The sequence below is a fragment of the Meriones unguiculatus genome, chromosome 5, assembly GCF_030254825.1.
Source record: "Meriones unguiculatus strain TT.TT164.6M chromosome 5, Bangor_MerUng_6.1, whole genome shotgun sequence".
Taxonomy (NCBI): Eukaryota; Metazoa; Chordata; class Mammalia; order Rodentia; family Muridae; genus Meriones; species Meriones unguiculatus.
This window is the reverse complement of record NC_083353.1, coordinates 46,867,353-46,882,546: the sequence shown is the minus strand read 5'-3', so window position 1 is coordinate 46,882,546 and position 15,194 is coordinate 46,867,353. Positions and strand designations below refer to the sequence as shown.

The 15,194-nt window shown below is 44.1% G+C and overlaps 1 pseudogene; it reads left to right on the top strand.

Annotated features, from left to right (window-relative positions):
• Positions 1-2,505: 2,505 nt before the first annotated feature.
• LOC132654013 (sperm motility kinase-like) lies at positions 2,506-3,409 on the top strand (annotated as a pseudogene).
• The last annotated feature ends 11,785 nt before the right edge of the window (positions 3,410-15,194 follow it).

Below are 15,194 nucleotides of genomic sequence, written 5' to 3'. Positions count from 1 at the left end.
TGCTGGAATTATCTGCCCAGCACTGCACAGACCCCAAGCCCCAAAATAAGCACCTGTCTTTTTGGAGAAGCAGGGGACTTTTTATTGTCAAGGGCAATCTACCCAAATTTCCAAGTCTAGGCTTGGATAAAACTCCTTCCTCCAACCTTAATCTGTTCATGTTTAGGGAAAGGCAGTGGGTAACAGAACCTTCATGGTCCAGCAACAAAGCCCTTCAGGTTCCTTTCTGTTTTGCCAAGGTATTGGTGATGAGAGGAGGGTCTATGGTCTGTGACTTCCAAAAATCTGATATCTGATTACAGAACTGGCAAGTTGCGCTTTGGTGCCCTTTGCTGAACAGTACCTGTATCTCCCTTTCATTGTGTGATGGTTTAGTTAACTAGACTTGCTATCCAGTGCTCAAGTGAGTGATGCACGTTCTCTGAAGAGTGAACATCCTTGTTGACCTCCTGTAAACTTCCACCCAGTTTCTCTGAAGTATGTCCCGCAGCTTGGGTGGGTGCTGTGAGGTCCACTTAATGTGAAAAACTGATGACTTTTGGTGGGAGATGACAGCAGCCTAGCTTCAGGAGCATGGAAATGGCTGATCAGCCCTCCACCCTCAAGCATTGTTGTCACAAGCACTTGTGGCTAGGCCCCGCGTGTAACAGCAACCTTGAACTTTTGAAGCAGTTGGGAACCTAGGTCATGCAGAAAACAAAAGCAGTCGTTCCTCATCTTCTCTTTGCTATTGCTTTTGTATTTGGTGAGGCAGGGTCTCCTGTAGCACAGGCTGGCCTCAGCATCCCTGTGTGGCCCAAGAGAACTTGAACTGATCCTCCTGCCTCCACTTTTCTAGCTTTTCCAACTGCCAAGTGTTTATCCTTTATGAGACTTTCCTGACTTTCACCCCAACCTCTTGTCTAAGGTCCATCAGCTGACCCTTGAAGTACTCTCAGTCAGGGCACAGCTAGTTGTGTCATGTCTAGATGTAGAGTGTGTGTGTGTGTGTGTGTGTGTGTGTGTGTGTGTCCTCCTTAAGGTTTGGGTGCCAAAAGTCCCACAAAGAATCAAGTGTTTGAACGTTGTTCCAAGCAGGTGGCACCACGTGGGGCAAACTGTGGACCTTGGACAGTGGGCCTAGCAGGAAGAGGTGGGCCTCTGGGCATCACTGTGGACAGACACTGGAGTGTAACAAGCTTCCTCAGGCTCCTACTGCCCCACTGCCCTAGACCAGCTTTCCCGTCCCTAAGGACAGAATGTGAGGGAACCATGGGGATGTGCCTAGTGACCACTTGTCCAATCCTTGCTCTGACACCACAAGGAGCCATTGTGACACCTATCCACTGAAGGCTCTGGCTGAGCCTGCTTCTTGTCTTACAGAGCAGAAGCTCTTGGTTTTAGAGCAACTGGACTTCTGTGCCCGTGACAGACTATACTCGCAGTTTAGAAGCTGTTTTGACCACCATATAGTAAGTGCCTTCTGTTCTCTAACCTACAATATTTTATTATGTTTGTTTAATAAACATAAACTTTCCTTCTATTCACTCCCTCACACCCTCACACCATTCTCCACTCCTCTTGTCTTACAGAGCAGAATAGAGAGTAACTGGATTTCTGCACTGTGACAAGACATTCCTGGATTTGTGAAGATTTTGAACCATCATAGTAAGTTCATTCTGTTTTCTATCTGAGAACATTTTATTATGTTTATTTTATACACAGAAAGTCTTCTCCAATTCATGTAAGGGACCCTCTTTGTTTTGAAGTAAAGATTTTTGCGGATGGGGTAATCTGGCGAGCTGGCCCATCATTTCAAGAGCATGTGTTCTTGGAACTAGGTTTGATGTACAGCTCTTCTGTGGGAGATCATAACTGCCTATAGCATTATATAGATAGACATTATCACCATGTAATTGATGTGTAGTAGCAGAGAGTGCACTTGCGTGTGGGCATGTGAACATGTGTATGGATGCCCTCAGAGGCCCGTGGTGTAGGATCTCCTAGAGCTGGGTTTGGAGTAATTGTGAGCCACATGACCTGGATCCTAAGAACCAAATTTCGGTAGGTCCTTTGCAGAGCTAGTTGTACCTGGACTCAGGGGCTGGCTGCCCCGCACGGACACCGCCGGGCTTGGGAGGTGTCTGTTGTTCTATATACTTCTCTCGCATCTGATTTTATTCGTGCCTGCTCTCTTCCAGTACAGGTGAGCTCAGGGTTAGGGGATGACCGTCCTTTCTTATCAGTGGCTCTTAGTTTCTAGAATCCTTTGGTTGGTTCTTCCAGTTTGCAGTTGATTCCTGTCAAACCAATCTGTCATATTTTGCTCTACACTGCTTTGGAACATACTTCATTCTTGTCTATCTAAGCATTTAAGTACCCAGTTAGGTGGTCTGAAATGTGTCTGACCTCTTCCTTCCTTCCTTTCCTAGTCTTTTGGATGTAGGAATTCATAGCTCTAAATACTCTCCTAGGCCTGATTTTAAGTCTGTCAACTTTCTCATTGAACTTTTTGGCTCTAGCCATATGAAGGAGGAGGGCCTGACTCTGAAGCAGGACATGGAGGCCTGCTCCTCTGTGGAGGACCCCTTCAACACCGACTATAGAATGATGAGGACTCTGGGACACGGACATTTTTCTGAAGTGAAACTCGCCTTCCATGTTCCCACTGTGACCTGTGTGGCTGTAAAACTCCTTAGAAATAAGAAGAAGTACAACTCGATTTTTAACAGTGAAATAAGCGTTATGAAATCCATGAACCACCCCAATATTATCAAACTTTTTCACGTGATCGAGACGGAAGAGATCACCTACCTGGTGATGGAGCATGCCTCAGAGGGAGAGCTGCTGCGGAGGATCCTGGAACGGGGGTCTCTACCGGAGTGCGAGGCTGAAAGGATATTTACTCAGGTGGTGCATGCAGTGAATTACTGTCATAACAATCAAGTTGTCCATAGAGATATAAAAGCCACCAACATCCTTATGGACTGCAGGGGGAATGCCAAGCTGATTGATTTTAGCCTCGCTGTGAAAGTAACTCCTGGGCAGAAGCTGCGGGGTTTCTGTGGCACTCTGCCCTATTGTGCCCCAGAACTCTTTGCACCCGGGGAATACGATGCTTACCCCATCGACATGTGGTGTTTAGGGATTCTCCTCTTTCTCATGGTGGCTGGGCACTTCCCTTTCCAAGCCAAATCTGTGGCAGGCATGAGGAACGAGGTCACCTCAGGCAACTTCACCATTCCTAAGCATGTTTCTATCGACATTTTCAATGTCATCTTGGAATTACTGATAATCAATCCCGGAAGAAGGCCCACCATCAAGGACATCATGAGGCGCCCCATGATCAGGGCCAGTGAGGCACGTTCACCACCTACTTCCACCCCTAGCCTCCCAGGCACCCCGAGCCCTAGCATTGTCGGGACCATGAGAGTCATGGGCTATAAGCCTGAAGTAATCATTGAATCCCTGAGAGACCAAAAATATGATGAGGTGATGGCAACTTATCTTATATTGCAAAACCAGTCACCTGCGGGAGACTATGGCCACAACCAGGTGAATCCTGTGAAACCCAGGCAGCCAGGCACTGTCCTTCGCCTGACAGAGCCTTACACTTATCCTGGATCCCTAAGGAGAGCTGAACCTGTTCCCTATACCTTTACCTTGCCATCTAAGGGCCAGGAAAAAGAGGAGGAGCATTATTCCAGGAAACTTGCCAGATGCCATAGCATGCCTGCCACCCTATGCTGCCATCCAGACACACACCCTCTCCACCTGGGCTGTCCTATTGCTAAGTCCATCAAGGGCAGCATCCTGGAAATGAATATTTATTTTTCACAGGTTGGATCACATGACAGCCACACTGATAGTGACCATATATCTCTGGGTCTATACACCAACTCTTCTAGAACATCCCAGAATGAGGGTACAAGTGACTTAGAGAGCCACATGTCCTATAGTCACCAATCTGAATCCTGGAGTTTCCTGGAGGAAGAGGACAGCTCAAGCTCCTCCTCTGAGGATTTATCGGAGATGACAACAGTCATAGAGATAGAGTCTACTATAGTCGCAGAGGAAAAGACTCTAACACAGGAAGACATCGATGCTCAGGAAGCAATCATTGCCCTGAGAGTAAACATCATCAAGGAGGACACCATGCCTGAAGTGAGGGAGGAGGAAGAGACCGAGGAGGGAGAGACCCAGGAGAACAACATCACAGCTGGCCAGCCTCAGGACGCTGGCATAGCTTCCCCACAGGAAGAGACCAAGGACGACAACATCACACCTGGCCAGCCTCAGGACGCTGGCACAGGTCTCCATCAGGAAGAGACCAAGGATGAAACCACACCTGGCCAGCCTCAGGACGCTGGCACAGCTCTCCCTCAGCAAGAGACCGAGGACAATACCATACCTGGCCAGCCTCAGGATGCTGGCACAGCTCTCCCTCAGCAAGAGACCAAGGACGACATCACACCTGGCCAGCCTCAGGATGCTGGCACAGCTCTCCCTCAGCATGAGACTGAGGACGAAGTCACACCTGGCCCGCCTCAGGACACTGGCACAGCTTCCCCCCACAACCTTCGTCAACGCTGGAAGCAGATAAAGAAGACAATCATGAACAGCCTCAGACATCTGTGCTGCTGCTGCCTGCCACCTGCTAAGACAAAGACAGCCTCATGTAAGAACATGACTCCAATGAAAAGGGACCTTAGAGCCACCCTCAGCACCAGGTGAGTGCATTACTTCACTTCATTTTATTCACTTTTCCTTCTGTCCTTTGTAACTAATGATAATTTGCCCACTGTGGCACACCTGTGATCTTAACAACCTCTGTCACTTCAGAAAGACCAATACCATAGAAATCCCAGTAATGTGACCTCAGGCTTGTTAAGCAAGAAGTAGATTGTATACACATGCTGATAAAGCAGGAAGAGGAGCAGGTGGGGCATGGCAAAGTCAGCAGAGATTGCTGAGAGACCAGTAGGGCACTTTGGTGCTGCAGGGCAAGCACAGAAAGTTCTGTGTGCTTCAAAGTCAGTAAGAGTCACTTACCTGTGTCTTTTTGCTTTGAAGTCCTAAAGACGACAGGCCCCATCTCCATGGCTTGTGGGCCATGGGTTGGGGATCAGCCTGGATGAGATGTGAAAAGCCTCTCGGGGAAGCCAGGCCAGATGTCCAGAAGCCAGTGTGGTCACAGGAGCATTCTGCACAGGACCTATCCCAGTGCAGATCTGTCCAGGTAAAATCCCAGGCAGGAGGGGCTGGCTTTCCACTGGGTCTTCCTCAGAGGGGAAGGGCTGAGGTGCACAGGTGCCCTAAAGCTTTATGTGGCACACTGATCCCTTGCTCTCTCCCCCAGCCTGCATAAACATCACAGACTGCCCTCTGGGTAGTGATTGTCCTTTACTCCCCGTTTCTTGGCAGGAAATATGATCTTTTCCACAAAGTAAAACTTCTCCCCATACTGATATAGTTTCCAATCTCCCTGTCCCACCTGCCCCAATAAACCATCCTACCACACACCATCACACTAAAATTGACCAAGGAGGACACCATCATACCAGACACCCATCGTACCAAACACCATCATACCAGACACCATCATAAGAGACACCATCACGACCAAAAAGATCAAGGAGGAAACCATGACTAAAGAGACCAAGGAGGAAGAGAACGAGGGAAACACCATCATACCAGACACCAACATAGGAGATACCATCACAACAAAAGAGATCAAGGAGGATACCATCATAACTGAAGAGACCAAGGAGGAAGAGAACGAGGGCGACAACACCACACCTGGCCAGCCTCAGGATGCTGGCACAGCTCTCCCTCAGCAAGAGACCCAGGACAACACCACACCTGGCCAGCTTCAGGAAGCTGGCAGAGCTCTCCCACAGCAAGGGACCGAGGATGACATCACACCTGGCCAGCCTCTGGACGCTGGCACAGGTCTCCCTCAGCAAGAGACCGAGGACGACATCACACCTGGCAAGCCTCAGGACGCTGGCACAGCTCTCCCTCAGCAAGAGCCCGAGGACGACATCACACCTGGCCAGCCTCAGGACGCTGGTACAGGTCTCCCTCTGCAAGAGACTGAGGATGACATCACACCTGGCCAGCCTCCGGACGCTGGCACAGGTCTCCATCAGGAAGAGACCAAGGACGACAAGACACCTGGCCAGCCTCAGGAAGCTGGCACATCTCTCCCTTAGCAAGGGACCGAGGATGACATCACACCTGGCCAGCCTCTGGACGCTGGCACAGGTCTCCATCAGCAAGAGACCGAGGACAACATCACACCTGGACAGCCCCAGGACACTGGCACAGCTCTCCCTCTGCAAGAGACCAAGGACGACATCACACCAGGCCAGCCTCAGGACGCTGGCACAGGTCTCCCTCAGCAAGAGACCGAGGACGACACCACACCTGGCCAGCCTCAGGAAGCTGGCACAGCTCTCCCTAAGCAAGGGACCGAGGATGACATCACACCTGGCCAGCCTCTGGACGCTGGCACAGGTCTCCCTCAGCAAGAGACCGAGGACAACACCACACCTGGCCAGCCTCAGGAAGCTGGCACAGCTCTCACTCAGCAAGGGACCGAGGATGACATCACACCTGGCCAGCCTCTGGACGCTGTCACAGGTCTCCCTCAGCAAGAGACCGAGGACGACACCACACCTGGCCAGGCTCAGGAAGCTGGCACAGCTCTCCCTCAGCAAGGGACCGAGGATAACATCACACCTGGCCAGCCTCTGGATGCTGGCACATGTCTCCCTCAGCAAGAGACCAAGAACGACATCACACCTGGCCAGCCTCAGGAAGCTGGCACAGCTCTCCCGCAGCAAGGGACCGAGGATAACATCACACCTGGCCAGCCTCAGGACACTGGCACAGCTTCCCCCCACAACCAACGTCAATGCTGGAAGCGGGTGAAGAAGACAATCATGAACGGCCTCAGACATCTGTGCTGCTGCTGCCTGCCACCTGCTAAGACAAAGGCTGCCTCATGTAAGAACATGACTCCAATGAAAAGGGTCCTTGGAGCCACCCTCAGCACCAGGTGAGTGCATTACTTCACTTCATTTTATTCACTTTTCCTTCTGTCCTTTGTAACTAATCTCTCCCTAGTGCTATAGTTTCCAGTCTGCCTGTCCTACCTGCCCCAAGATGGGTTCCCAGGTTGAGAATTGAGGCCTACAAGCAGCCTGATGGGAATTCTTTAGAAAGAGCCTCCTGCCATCCTTTTGCAAGTGCCCCGCACCCACACACATGCCAAACCCTTCACAGGTTACATTGCTTGAGTCCTCAGACCCAACTCAGAACAAAGCCTGAAAAACTCAGTCTTGGAGTGACTGCAGTGGTAGCTGTGCCCTCTCTTGACACCAATTCTGCCCTAGTTACTCACCTCTTGCATATCTATTCTTGTTCCTTCAAGGCGACCATTCACATTGGATCCCACACTCACCACCACATGCCACACTGTGAGGGTGTAATAGGTGTCCTGAGAAGTCTAACTAGAGACTCTTGGAGGAGCAACCCACTGTGTCCCTGTGTCATGGCAGCCTCAAGCCCCTAATTCGTGTATGTACCAGCTGGACAGATCTTAAGGCTGCTTCCATTTCTTCAAGTCTCTGCCCTTTGCATATTCTTGCACAGTTAATCAGCCTTGCAACAGCCTTTGGGGAGAGTTCTGGTAAGCCTTATCTTTCCATCCTAGTATCACAGTGGTAAGACTTCATCTCTTGTGTTCTTTCTCCCTAGACTGTGGCAACAAGTATCACATCGTAAGACACACAGATGTCTGTGTGATTGACCATGTATGGTCCATCCATCCTAGAGCTTCCCTGAACTTGAATGTAGGACAAAGGTCCTTGAAGATAGCTTCTATCTTCAACAGCATGTCCCCAATGTACTTCCACAACCGAAACACTCTTGAGCAACTCTAAGCCCATAGGATGGACAATTAATATGGCAGATGGATGTGTTTCATTCTGCACAATTTGGAAAACAAACGTATGTACACCATACCATAGGTGTATACCCAGGGTTTCAACGGGCAACTGCTTTAAGTGCTGAAAAGGCTGATTGTGTAAATTACACAGTTATTGGAAATAATGAAAATTTGGGGGATACCTTCACAAATTAAGACTGATAATGAACCTACATATATATCTAGTAAGATGAAGCAATTCTTTGCCTATTATACTATAAATCTTTATACTATAAATGATTTTATAAAACTTTATACTATACATGATTTATAAAATCTTTATGCTATAAATGATTTATAAAACTTTATACTACAAATGATTTATAAAATCTTTATACTATAGTATAAAATGATGTTTATGTAACTTATATTATTATAAAGATTTATAAATCATTTACACTATAGCATAAAGATCATTTAAATGATCTCTATATAATTTATACTATAAAGTTTTATAAATCATTTATACTATAGTATACAATAAATGACAGTATAGTATAAATTATAGTATAGTATAAGTGATTTATAAATCATTTATACTTTAGTATTCTATAAAGGATAGTAAAGTATAAATGGTAGGACAGTATAAATGATACTATATATAGTATGAATGGTATAATTTATACTATACTATCCTTTATATTATACTATCATTTAAATGATAGTGTAGTACAAATGATACTATATATAGTATAAATGATAGTATAGTATAAATGATGCTATATATAGTATAAATGATATAATTTATACATATACTATCCTTTATAATATACTATAGTATAAATGATTTACAAATCATTTATACTATACTATAATTTATACTATACTATCATTTAGAGTATACTATAGTATAAATGATTTATAAATCTTTATAGTATAAATTATATAGAGATCATTTAAATAATCTTTATACTATAGTATGAATGATTTATAAATTTTTATAATATAAGTTATAAAAAGATCATTTTATACTATAGTATAAAGATTTTATAAATCATTTGTAGAATAAAGTTTTATAAATCATTTATAATATAAAGATTTTATAAATGATTCATAGTATAATGTTTTATAAATAATTTATAGTATAAAGATTTATAGTATAATAGGGAAAGAATTGCTTCATCTTACTAGATATATATTTAGGTTCATTATCAGTCTTAATTTGTGAAGGTATCCCCAAAATTTCCATTATTTCCAATAACTGTGTAATTACACAATAAGCCTTTTCAGCACTTAAAGCAGTTGCCCGTTGAAACCCTGGTTATACACCTATGTTACGGTGTACATACCTTTGTTTTCCAAATTCTGCAGAATGAAACACATCCATCTGACATATTTCACTTTTTTCATATCCCCAGGCTTACTTGCAGCACGCAGTTGAGTGTGGTTATACAGAGGACATGTGGGACATTTTTTATTATTTCCTTGCTTGATGCCCAAGTTATAGAAAAAAAAATTAACTTTTACTTTTAACATTGTGTCTTTCATGAAATGTTGAGGTGTTGTAATTGACCAGTTTCCTCATTTGCTTGTACCAATGGACCTGGAAAGCCTGTGTGAGACCGAATCCGCGTGATATGTAACGGAGGGTTTCTACTTTTGTTAAGCCTTTTGCAGTTGCATAAATAATAAAGTTAATTCTAAACCATCAGGAATAAAGTCAGCAGTTTCTATATGCCAAACAACTCATTCTACATATTGAGAGCCAGCAATTATATTAAGATTCAGGGAAATCTACTAATACCATAAAGATTACATACAATTCTGATTTTTGAATCGATTTTTGAACTGAACTATATGGTCTTTTGATCACCTGGCCTTTTGTGTGTGTGTGCGTGTGTGTGTGTGTGTGTGTGTGTGTGTGTGTGTGTGGTGTAAGTCTTTAATCTCTCACTTGGGAGACAGAGAAAGGTGGCTGTCTGAGTTTGAGATCAGCCTGGTATACAGAGTAAACGACAGAACAGCCAGGGCTACACAGAGAAAGCCTGTCTTGAAAAACAAAAAACAAAAAATGGTGACCATCAAAAAACCACAGTTTTCCATCTGTAAAATGGGGACACAGTCATTGTAGGATTCTTAGCAAGAATGCAATCCTTAAGGCTCCAACAGCAACCATGGTGGCCAGCACCTTGGAGGGTTGCAAAGCCATTGCAAAGGCTTTGGGATCCATTTTCTCTCATCAGGAAAACCAAAGGAGTTCAATAGTCTTAGCCTATTGCTCCACAGCCACCACCCTCTGCCTTCGGCTGAACCAGTTTAATCCTGGGAGGTTTTCCCAACTAGTCTTAGGGCTGTGTTCACAAATCACACATCCAACAGTGTTCGGTCAGACTTAGCAGAGCATCTGGGTTTTTATGTCCCTACCCTGAACTCCACAAACCCCAGAGCAAAATGACACTGGCAGTAGCTGAGCATGTGTTTTCCTCCCTGATTCTGCTGAGACTGTATTATAAGGATTTCACTGCTTATTCTAAAGAAAAAGTTAATTTTCCCTTTTTGCATCAAATATGGAAAGGAATTACCCACTCACTGAGCTTCACATATTTCACACATAAATGTCTCCTTACCCCCTCTACCACCAACTCCGTAGCCGTAAACTTGATTACTTCCATCCTTCTCCATCTATCACCTACACTATCTCCATCCCTCCACCAATTCCATCATCCCCGCCACTTCTGATACTGCCATTGACCCCTCTGTTTTCAGCTCCCACATCTTCATGGCCTCCATCACCTTGACTACCTCCACCATCTGCATCAAGCCCATCACCCATACTGTCTCCATCACCTCAGTAAAACCCACCAATTCTACCATATATACCCTCTCCATCATCCTAGCCAACTTTACCACCCACCATTTTGTCATCCCCACCATCTCTGTCCCTGACTACCATGTGGTCAGTCCCTACCACTGGTATCAAAACTTGACCAAATACCTCCATCTCCATCTGGAAAAATACAGCCATCTCTATCCTGTATATATCTCCATCATTACCACTTTCCGTCACCTTGACCATTTCGTGCCTCAATTCTGCCACCTCCCCCACCTTTATTGCCTGCTCTACCTCTACTGCTTCACCACCACAGGCCCCTTCATCTCTTTTTTTTATATGTTGCCTACCCCCTCCTCACTTATTCTGCCACCCACACTGAGGACAAGTCACCCATCCTCACCACGACTTCTACAACTGTTCCTATCACCTGTGGCACTGCCACCACCACCATGGTCTCTTCTTCTGTCTCACTGCTATGTCTTCATTCCCTTCTGGTATCATTTCTACCACCTCCATCTCCTCCACCATCGCCTCCATCACCAGCTGACCACTAGGCATGGCTCCGTCAGGCCTACCCAGAACTCTTAGTAACAAAATCCAGCCAGACATTTTCTTTGTTGTCTTTTTTCAAATCAATCATGTGTTGATTGTTAGTGTGTGTGGGAGGGAAGGCATACAAACGAGCTATGGTGCACTTATGGAGGCTGGAAGACAAACTTGTGGAATCCGCCTTATCCTCCTGCCTCTAGGTGGATTTCAGGGATGGAACTCAGATTACCAGGCTTACACAGAAAGCTCTTTCCTCGTCTGGCTGTCCCCAGCCATAAAACAATTTCTATTCCAGACTCACAAGTATTTCTCCACAAAGGGCTGGAGGTTTAGGAGTTTGATGATGGCTCTGAGATGGAAAGGTTGTTTGAAAGAATCAAATTCAGTTCTTAACTGTGCAGTAGGGAAACCCCAGGCCCACTCTAGACCAAGCCTACACTCTCACTGGTCCTCCAACAAGTCAGGCCTGTTCATGCCTCCAAGCCTACTCAGGTTATCTCCTTCACCTCTTGGTTGGTTGACCCCTCTCCCTGTTGGCAGGACTGTGTGTGTAGGTAGACAGAGCTCCCTGAGGGAAAAGCCATCCATGTGGCCATCAACAGGCAGTACTGGGGAAATACTGGGCCCAGAACAGTGTGAGTCAAGCCTCCTCAGCGACCAGATGTCCCTTTCCAGCCACCTCCAAGAGGTGATGGCTGATTAGACAGCCATCCATACTCTGCACCAGTGGTTCTGACTTTGGCTTTCCCAAAAGTGTTGGCAGTTGCTCTGGCTCTGTAAGTCTGATGAGGACCTGGAAATGCGCATTTCTCACACTCCCCTTGAGTTCTGGTGGTGGAGAGCCTCAGTTGGTCTTCCTCATAGCCAGGGTGCTTTGCTATGGTGTCTGCTTAATTTGTCTTCTGTTCGCAACGACCTCCTCATCTGAGCTTTCTGACACACACTATCCAAGAAATTCAAGACAACATAAAAATACAAAAGCTAAGAATAATAGGAATCTAGGAAAAAGAAGATTCCCTTCTCAAAGGCCCAGAAAATATTTTCAACAAAATCACTGAAGCAATTTCCCCAACTTAAAAGAGAGGCCAATAAGAATACAAGAGGCATACAGAAAAATTAATAAATTAGACCAGAAAAAAATGTCCTCCCGCCACATAACAATCAAAACAGTATGTATACCCAAGAAAGAAAAAATATTAAAAGCTGCAAGGGAAAAATACCAAGTAACATATAATGGCAAACCCATCAGAATCACACCTGACTTCTCAAATGAGACTATGAAAGCCAGAAGGGCCTGGACAGATATCATGCAGGATCTAAAAGAGCACAGATGTCAGCCCAGGCTACTATAACCAGCAATACTCTCAATCCTCATAGACAGAGAAAACAAGATATTCAATGAAAAATACAACTTTCAACAATACCTACACACAAATCCAGCATTACAGAAGACACTAGAAGGAAAAATACAATTCAAGACACCTACCTATTTTCAAGAAAAGACAGGAAATAATTAACCTCACTACAGTAAAACAAAAATCAACCAAGCACACAAACATATGACCACAGCCAACATCAACATCACAGGATCTAATAGCAACTGGTCATTAATTTCTCTCAACATCAATAGACTCAATTCTTTAATAATGAGACACTAACAGAATGGATGCGATAACAAGATTCAGCAACCTGTTGCATTCAAGAAAGACACTTAAGTCACAAAGATAGACATTACCTAAGGGTAAAGGGCTGGAAGACTGCTTTCCAAGTAAATGGACCCAAGACGCAAGCAGGAGTAGCCATTCTAATATCTGATAAAATATACTTTCTTCCAAAATTAATCAAAAGAGATGGGGAAGGACACTTCATACTCATCAAGGGGAAATTCCACCAGGAAGACATCACAATCCTGAATATCTATGCCCCTAATACAAGGGTACCCATATTTGTAAAAGATACATTGATAAAACTTAAACCACACATAGATCTCCACACATTAATAATGGGAGACTTCAACACCCCACTCTCAACAAAGGATAGGTCAAGAAAACAGAAATGTAACAAAGAAACAATGTCTCTAACAGAGGTCATGAATCAAATGGACCTAACAGACACTTACAGAACCTTAAACCAAAACACAAAATATTTACCTTCTTCTCAGCACCTCATGGAACCTTCTCCAAAATAGACCATATAGTTGGTCACAAAGCAAGGCTCAACAGATACAAGAAGAGTGAAATAATCCCTTGTATCCTGTCTGATCACCATGGAATAAAGCTGGACATCAACAACAACAGAAATAGCAAAAAGCCTATATACACATGGAAACTGAACAACTTGATACTCAATGACAGCTGGGTCAGGGAAGAAACAAAGAAAGAAATTAAAGTCTTCCTAGAATTCAATGAAAATGAAGGCACAACATATCCACACTTATGCGACACAATGAAAGGAGTGCTGAGAGGAAATTCGTAGGACTAAGTGCCTTCAAGAAGAAATTCAAGACAACTCATTCAAAGAACTTAATGTCTCACCTACAAATCATAGAAAAGGAAGAAGTAGACACACCAAAAAGGAGTAGACAGCTGGAAATAATCAAACTCAGGGCAGAAATCAATCAATTAGAAACAAATAAAACAATTCAAAGAATCAATGGAACCAAGAGCTGGTTCTTTGTGAAAATCAACAAGATCGACAAACCCTTAGCCAAGCTAACTAAAAGGCAGAGAGACACCATCCAAATCAATAAAATCAGAAATGAAAAGGAGAATATAACTATAGACACTGTGGAAATCCAAACAGTCATTAGGACTTATATACTTCAAAAGTGTATATGCCAAAAAATTTGAAAATCTAAATGTAATGGATAATTTTCTTGATCAATTCCAATTACCAAAGCTGAATCAAGACCAGGAAAATCAATTAATTAGTCCCATATATACCAAGGATATAGAAGCTGTCATTGAGAGTTTCTCATCCAAAAAAAAGCCCAGGACCAGATGGTTTCAGCACAGAATTCTACCAGACCTTCAAAGAAGAGTTAACTCTAGTTCTCTTCAAACTGTTCCACAAAATAGAAACAGAAAGAACACTACCCAACTCATTCTATGAAGCCACAGTCTCCTTGGTACCTAAACCTCAAAAAGACCCCCCAAAAAAGAGAGAATTTCAGGCCAATCTCCATTATGAACATTGATGCAAAAATACTCAACAAGATACTTGCAAACTGAATACAAGAACACATCAAAGATATCATCCACTATGACCAAGTAGGCTTCATCCCAGGTATGCAGGGGTGGTCCAATATACGGAAATCCATCAATGTGATAGACCAAAATAACAAACTGAAAGAAAAAAACACGTATAACCTCCTTAGATGCTTAAAAGTCATTTGACAAAATTCAACATCCATTCATATTTAAAGTATTGGAGAGAATCAGAGATACAAGGCACATATCTAAACATAATAAAGGCAATATACAGCAAGCCTAGAGCCAACATCAAGCTAAACAGAGAGAAACTTAAAGCAATCCCACTGAAATCAGGGACAAGGCAAGGCTGCCCACTCTCTCCATATCTCTTTAACATAGTTTTGGAAGTCCTTGATAGAGCAATAAGACAGTTGAAGGAGATCAAAGGAATACAAATTGGAAAAGAAGAACTCAAAGTATCACTATTTGCAGATGATATGATAGTATACCTGAGTGACCCCCGAAATTCTACCAGGGAACTCCTATAGCTGATAAACACCTTCAGCAAAGTGGCCATATACAAAATTAACTCAAAAAAATCAGTAGCCCTCTTGTATACAAAAGACAAAAGGGCTGAGAAAGAAATTATGGAAACAACACCCTTCACATTAGCCACAAATGACATAAAGTACCTTGGTGTTACCCTAAC